This window comes from Danio rerio, chromosome 1, assembly GCF_052040795.2.
Source record: "Danio rerio strain M-AB ecotype USA chromosome 1, GRCz13ab, whole genome shotgun sequence".
NCBI classification, from domain to species: Eukaryota; Metazoa; Chordata; class Actinopteri; order Cypriniformes; family Danionidae; genus Danio; species Danio rerio.
Window position 1 is genome coordinate 42,118,771 of NC_141021.1, and position 8,795 is coordinate 42,127,565.

Consider the following 8,795-nt stretch of genomic DNA (forward strand, 5'->3'; position numbering starts at 1 on the left):
AAAAAAAAGAAAGACGAGTGAAGAAAATAATCCAGGATGTTCCCTATATTTTAACATTCAGCAGCTCTGTAAACAAACAGAGCACTTCTGTGAGGTAGCTTGAACAATCAAGTAATAAAGAGCATCAATTCTTCACTTTTGGACTTTAGTGCATCAATAAATATAAAAACATATAGCACCTCAACTTAAAATATCCGGCAGGCAATCCCTACTTAACATATTTACAAACTCACAGTATGCTATGGCAATGTTGTTATCATCAACTTCATAATACCTCCAGACCAAAGACATACTCACGCTCTCCGTTTCAAGCTGCTTCAGTGTTCTACTTTGCAGGCATTTAACCAATAGCGTCTCTGCAACAAAGTGATGTCATGCTGCACATGTTGCTGCTTCTGTGTGAAGTCAAGAAATAGGTCTAACTGTGCCACTGCATTACTAATGATGTGATAAAAAATAATGAGAATATTTTGATCACGTGATCTGATCTGGACATTCCTAATTCTAAATGTACAAAAAAAAATGAATTACTGTATTTATACTGAATCTTTGTGCTTTCATTTTAGTTTCCAAAGTGAATCCTCATTGCACTTAACAAGTTCACAATGATAATAGAGCATGTTAACAAATCAAATTTTTTATGATTAATGAAGGAATTATAATGCTTTGTTTTATTGTTTTATCTTCATTTATAAGTACAGTAGCATGTTTACAGGCTTTTTCTGTCCATTCGCATCCCGTCTCTTTGTGCCCCCTGACGGCATATTCACAAACTGCGTTCATACATTAAAAACATGTGCTTGCCCATTTAAAGCAGCGGCGGTATATGCCACGGCGGTAATGGCCACATTGAACCCTCACCTACTGTACACCACACATACGCAATGATTATGTACGCTTGAAGCCTTCTAAGCATGTATAAAAAGCCCTACATATAATCAGATGTTATTGATGAAAATTAGCTAGACATGAAAAATCTATAATACATATAGGTTATCATTACATATATCTATAATTAGAGGTGCAATTAAATAAATATGATCATATTAATTTCATGTACAAAATACATATTTGGAAGTCCAAAAAACAACTACCTGAACTTCACCATATATAAATAGTAATTATTTTGTCTAAACTTGTATTTGGAGGATTGGCAGACTTCTTGATTCTTCTTGAAGACATTGTGGCGGGTGACCTCAGGAGAGAATGCATCTTTAATCTGGAAAGTCTCCTCAGCATACGCTCCCACCAAACAGGAGTTTCAGTTCTGAAAACAGTAGATGCAGATGAAGTCCAGTCAGTCAAGTTTACAATATTTTGTAAACTGGTTTCCACTTTAATAAAAATAGATGTATAATAATAGATTAATAATAAGTCGGTTAATCTTACAATTTTAAAGACAACGGAATGTTTTACTATAGCTTTAAGAGCTAGGGTATCACCATCTTGGAATATCGCCGTGTATGACATCATGGGGTTGGGTCCGTTCCCTCAGCTGTACAGATATAGTGGAAGTAAAGACTGAACACAGAGACTGCAAAGCCTAATTCAACACAATACATGAAGTTGTGGGTTTGGAGCTGGTGTAAATGCAAGCATCAGATGTGTGTCTAATATAAAAGTATATATATTTATTCAATTTTTTCCCCTTTTAATTACCAATCATTTAATGATTTTGTTTTGTTTAATTTTTGATTTTGTTTAATGATGCCCTTTGGTCCCCTCTCTGTATTACACTGCCTGACTGGGTTGCAACAAGTTCCCATACTGACATAATGGGGATGGGTACTTTCACTTTTCACTACTACAGCTGCTCACCTCTTTTCGTGTTCAAACCGAAATAAAATCAGAGTTTTTTCACATGGCAGGTTTTTACATCCTTTATACATGTTGAGAGATCGACTTGATCAACTTGATCCATAATCAACAAAGATGTGACTTAAGTAAAGCATGAACTTATGTGCTTTATAGTTTCATTAGTCTAAATGTACGTAAATCCTCTCATCAGGCAGCGCTGGTGCAAGAGACTGGACCAAGGTGCATCAAAGAAAAGGTATTAAAAAATAGAAAACATAAATATTTTTGTATATATTAGACACAACTCTGATGCTTGTACTTGCACCAGCTCTGTGATGCATGTTCAGAACTTCATGCATTGGGTTAAATTAGGCTTTCCAGTCTCTGTGTTCAGTCCATTACTTCCATTGTATGTGTTCAGCTGAGGGAACGGAACCAACCCTGTAATGTCAGACACCGCGACATTCCAAGATGGCGGCACCCTAGGTCTAAAAGCTATAGTAAAACGTGCCGATTTCTTCTAAATGATTACATTAATCGAGTTTGTTAAATATATTTTCATTAAAGTGGAATCCAATTTACAAAAGAATATAAACTTGACTGCGTCACTTCCACTTTAAATCACTGTGGCTTTATATTGCTGGGCAACCACTGCATCAACGCTCATGATGTGGGGCGTTTGTTCCACACAGTTGACTATTTTAACTACTGGCCTACACATCTGACAGCAAAACCTCACAGTCATACATTAAAGTAATTTCTCTGTTTCTGTGCCACAATTGTCTTTCTCTGGACGAGGGCCCCTTTGCGGAAAACCCTTATATGGAGGTGGTTTGGGCCTGTACTATGCAGCATTCCTAACCCGACTAACCCCGGTGCTGATTTACAAGTCAAATTCAATAACAGAAGAACAAGTTTAAGAATAAACTCACGTGCATACGCAGGTGTTGTGAAGTCAAGTTTTCATGAGAACTCTGTATTTACAAAACATATATGCCATTGTTAGTGAATGAGAGCCATTGTCTTGTTGCTATTGTAGCATTACTGTAGTCTTTTTAGATAAGTAATTAGCTAAGAAAAAAGTGCATCTTCAGAACACCAATGAGGATCAACTGAATTAAAATTGAGAGATTTCTTTCCATTCAATGAAATTCTTTTCACCCCAAATGCTGATCAAGAAAGTTGTTTAATTTTATTGTTGATTCCAAATATGAAGTTTAATCGTAAGCTTGGCAAGCAATTTGAGAATCTGATATTTCCACATTCAAACAGAATGCCTGATCATACTGTCCGAGAGGCGTTTCCAAGACGGCCACCGAGTGAAATGACGCCTTAAAGGGGCTTTGTTCTTGTACATCACATGGCATGTTTGAGCTTCTTAAAGAAACAATGAAGTTTGTTCTAGCACAGCGCATATTGAGCATCTATTTAAAGGGCTATGAAGCACCCCTGTCTCAGTTTTCACACCTTTGTTGAGGTTGGAGTGCCGCGTGTGAAAAGAGGGAAGGGTTTGCATAAAAAAAGGAGTTTCATTACGAGCATAAAAACAGTTCATTTGCACACCCGCACACATCTGAGGAGATGAAGGGTGATTCTGAGAACACCATTCTCAGCTGTTTTGAGAGCTGTGTGAAAGTAGAGGATTTGCTGCACTAGAATCTCCTGAATCACAGTTTTATTGATTATAGTACAGCTACTACGCCTTATAAATTTGAACTGTTGTGCACAAACATGAGCGTGCATGCAGGAGAAAGTGAAGACGCTCCTGACGAGGTGCATATTGAATTCTCGCCATGGTATTTGTTAAAAATAATGAAAGAAATTATGCATAGACCATTTGGCCACAAATACCATGTTGCATTGATGAAATGTGGATTGTGTTGTATATTTCTGTGAAAATATATAATAATATTTAATTAAAAAATTGTATCTGATGCTTGAGTCGACGGCATGTATGCAGGATTAAAAAATCATATATATATATCCATTTAGCATAGACACGTTTACAGTATGCGGCCAAATATAAATGAATCCATTTTCACAAATTCACACTGTTATACCACTGACAGTTGATCATGGAATATATCAGTGCCCCAAAGCTTTTGTCAATATAGCATATTTCCTGTAACACAGTATCAACGGTCCTTTTCAACCTTTCTGTGAAAAAGGAAGAAAATAAACAGATGAATCACTTTCAGATTCCTCCAAGTTTGTTAATCTATTAATCTGGCATCTGGAGGTAAATTCCTTGATCTGACAAACCCTGTTTTAAAAAGTCCACTCTGCAATGACCAAAAATCTCATCAGTACAAAGAATCAAAAGGCTACACTAACCTTTGCACAAAATGTTGTGTGGATCGAGAACTGGTCCAAAGTAGTGTTGTCATGATATTAAAATTCGCTACCAATCGGTACTGAAGTTTTAAAAATGTCTGTTTCCCGCTAACATTTGAGCTCTGTTGAGCAAATTCTTACATACCACTGATTTGCTATTTTATTGGCATCAGCAGTGTTTAAGAACGTGCTCAAATGCGATCAATGATAGCAAGAAATGGGACAATTTAAAAATGTCAGTACCGATTGGTACCGAAATGCAGTATAGTGACACTAGTCCAAAGTTCACTTTTGTGATAAAAGAAAGTTTCATTTATTTGGGTCAAACTAGGGAAGGATGGAACATAAAGTGTGAAAAGAATATTTATTTTTATTTTTCAGAAGTTAAGGGAAGGTTTCCTGGAGTGATTGCAAATGTTTATCAGAGGCTCCATCACCTTCTCTGCATTCATCATTCAGCCAGCCAGCAATTTTGTTGCTGGACAACAAACATTGCCACTAAACAAAACAGGTCAAGCAGTTACTTAAACCTAAAAAAGCTGAATTGGTGAAATAGCAGCCCATTGATTGATGATTGATTGATTGACAATTCCCTATACATTATTATAAATGACATTGTTCCTGAAAAAAAACAAGTTTTTATACATTATTGTCTAATGTGGATCTCTACCTTAGGTGGTATGGTTTACTGGTACTATCATAGTATCGTGATACTATGGCTCCAAAATAGCCACTGTTGTTTGTAAACGGTAGTATCATCATTAACGGTTTATCTACAATACATAATGTTGCATGTGGAAAAGTAACTAAAATACTCACATGTGCAACAAAAGACCATTTTATTTGAATAGTCGGTGAAGCCATTTAAGGTTGCAAACTGTGTAAAATTCACGCCTTTTATGGTAGCCTAGTGCACGTTTTCTGACGCATCAGTTTAAATTTGAATCAGTTAATTTCTGCTCCTGTCAATATGATTTAGTAGCTACAACAACCACGACAATCTCTTTAAAAAAAAAAATTATTTTTAATTACTTACCTGATAAGACTGAAAAAAAACAATAGATACAGGAAACACCGAAACAATGAAACAATTTTTGACCACTTCATAAAGCCTAATTTGGATAGAAAAATACTCTTTTTGTAACAAATTTCATAAGGTATTACTTGTATCTTTATTTTAATGTATTTTTTTTTTTTGTTGGTCAGTTATCTACAAAATAAACAAAAAGAATGAATACATTTTAGGTGAACCGACATGCAAATACTTCTTTAATAATAATAAGGGATTCATTAATTGAATTCAAGTAGGCCTATTGTAACATAAACGATCATATTTCTGACAATGTTCTTTATTTCATGGAGTTGAGTTATAAATTACAGTATCGCAATACTACTTGGGATCACGATACTTCAGCTGGAATAGTATTGTAACATGACTTAATGGTGCGTTTCTGCCTCTAATTGAACATCAGTTGGATAATCACAACAGAACATGATACAACAGAAATAAAGTAAATGGTGAATAATTGATAACATTCTGGGAGTCAGTCATTTTCAAAACACAAACCCTGAGAGGCTAATAAATATAAAATAATGTTGTGGAGAAAGTATGTGAGAAGCTTCTGATTTCACGGTTTCATGAGTCTGTATAATTCATCAATTATCCATATGTTTCAGAACTGGAGGGAAAAAGTGTCTCATATTTGATATAGTACATTCCAATTATAGATGTTTTATCCAACACAGCTCTCCTGGAAGCATAGAAACTGGAGGTCAAAGATTAATGAGTAAGTTTGATCCTCTACAATGAGCATTCACATATACCTGACAACCAGACTTAAACCAGCCCAATCTAACAACCTTTTCCATAGCAGTCTGTGCCCCTCATTCACCTACCTCATCAGTAAAACACTGCCCTACAGTAAGACTTTTATGAAGAGAAAGCCTAAAGGGTTTGGCCCAGAATACAGCCTCTGATTTCATGGGCAATATCCCTTGCCTTACTGCAGAGAAAAGCGTTGCTGCCCCTTTGTTGTTATGAGTGCACCAGGCCAGATGTGCTTCCACAACAGTGTTTGAGGTTCACAGTGGCATTGTGCTCTCAATCAGAGTGGGATGCAGTCCAAAAGACCCCACATCTCAAATGCGCTCGTGTTTCCAGCAGCTGCAGCTGCCAAACAGAAGACACAAAGCACACTTTGGGGATATGGGAAAGCTTGTGAAACTGACTGACTGCTTGTAATGGCTTTTCCAGTCACTTCTGCTGCATGTCTTTGAGGGCAAGCACATCTCTTATGTTTGTCATTTATGAGAATGTCTGAAGTGCTGATCAAGGCCACGTGGTGAGATGGTGGTGAGTCCTTACAGGACTGTTTGTCCATTTGCTTTCATCACTAGGGCTCCATTATACCCTCAGAGCATCCCGCTCAGGTTAACCCTATAGACCAGTGTGTTGCTGATACACTTTTACAACTTATAACCGCTGATTTGTTTTATAAATGGAAGCGATCAAAAGTAAATAAAGCTCCAAGCTGTAATGGCAGACCCAAACACTGGTGCCAACACCGCCTGCTGGCTTGAAGAAAACCCAGTGGACAACATTAAATTAATAGATATAAGTAGACCATTCCACACTGTACTTTATACTGCAACATTTCCTACAGACAGTTGGTGGAACTAAAAGAGTGAGCCACAAAAGCAAAACAAATTAGCTGTGTTCAACTTCAGATTCATTCAACCACAGCTAAGTAGGAGTTCAACACTAAAGGTACCAAGTTCAATGCCTTTCTACTGCTTAAATGTGCCTGTACGTACAATAATTTCAAGTTTATATATATTTTTTTAAATAAAGTGTGGTCCGTATGTTTTTATTCACATTTTTATTTTGTTTACTTTAATTGACATTACATAATATAACATTATGATTACATGAAGTTTGTTACTGACACTTTCCATTCTGCTAGCATTACATCCGACATCATTACATGACTAAACAATCAGTGATAGGGCTGTGCAATTAATCGAAATTCAGCTTTGATTTCGATTTTGGCTTCTAATGATTATGAAAAAACATTTATCGAGATCAAATGATTATTGCACCAGTTGTATGCATTTGTTTCTGTGCAAAACTGAGGGAAACTGTCAAAACGCTGTGTTTAGTGGTTATTCATATTAACCCTCATTAATGTAATAAACAAACGAGATGAAAATCAAAAGACATGTAAAAGAGAAACCATTAATCAGAACCGCACTGCTCTTAAAGTGACAGTGCGCAATATTTCTGCAACTGAACTGTTTTTATCATTAATCAAACTACAAAAGGACGAAAATCACTTACTGCTCTTGTCTGAAGGACTTTAGTAGCTATAATTAAAGTTTCTTTCATATTCTATGTTCATTTCCCTTTCCCTATATTTACAGGGAGGAAAATAACTGTATATTTACAGTTGAAGTCAGAATTATTAACTGTCCTGAAGTATTTGCGACCCTTTATATTTTCCCCCAATTTCTGTTTAATAGAAAGAAGATTTTTTTTTTCAACCCATTTCTAAACATAATAGATTTAATAACTAATTTCTAATAACTGATTTCTTTTATCTTTGCTATGACAGTACACAATATTTTACTAGATATTTTTCAAGATTTCCCATAAATGGTTTGCGTCTGGAAGGGCATCCGCTGCGTAAAAACTTGCTGGATAAGTTGGTGGTTCTTTCCGCTGTGGCAACCCCGGATTAATAAAGGGACTAAGCCGACAAGAAAATGAATGAATGAATGAATATTTTTTAAGAAACTGGGATTCAGCATGAAGTGCAATTCAAAGGCTTAATTAGGGTAATTAGGTAAGTCTTTGTTTAACAGTAGTTTCTTCTGCAGACAATCAAAATATATTTATTGCTTAAGAGGGCTAATAATATTGACCTTAAGATGGGTTTCAAAATATGTAAACCTGCCTTTATTCTAGCCAAAATAAAACAAAATACGACTTTCTCGAGAAGAAAAAATATTATAGGAAATACTGCGAACAATTCCTTGCTCTGTTAAACATTATTTGGGAAATATTTATAAAAAGCTCACAGGAGGGCGAATGATTTTGACCAACCGTGTATAGTTTTGAACCATGATTATGAATTTTCCCATAATCGAGCAGCCCTACATCTAAAGACCTACGTGCAATGTTTACATATCTGTGTTTTTATAACAAAAAAAAAAAAAACATCAGCCTTGTAAAACAGCCTGTGCAGTCGCTCTATATAAGTTAGACTAAATAACCCAGACAAATCTCCAATTTGCTCTCACAGTAATTTGATGCCATATATAATAGCACTGCTTCAAGCTAAAAGCCAATCAGTCTGTACACCATTTTCTTTAAGATTTTATATGTAATTACTTTCCTGCATAATAGCACACCTACACGTGAGCAGGCATGATAAAGCAATAACATAACAGAGAACAAACTGCTGGTTCTCGAATGGTTATTCACACAGATTTAGCTTTTTTATATAAATTTATTTAAGATGTAAAGTTTTTCAAGTATTCTTGTTTTAGTATAACTTTTAATACGCAAAAACCCAAATTGTAAAGCTGATTAGGTTTTCAATGTGGAAAACTTTTCACAAAAAATATCATCATAATACTACTACTGATTGAGTCAACATAAGAGC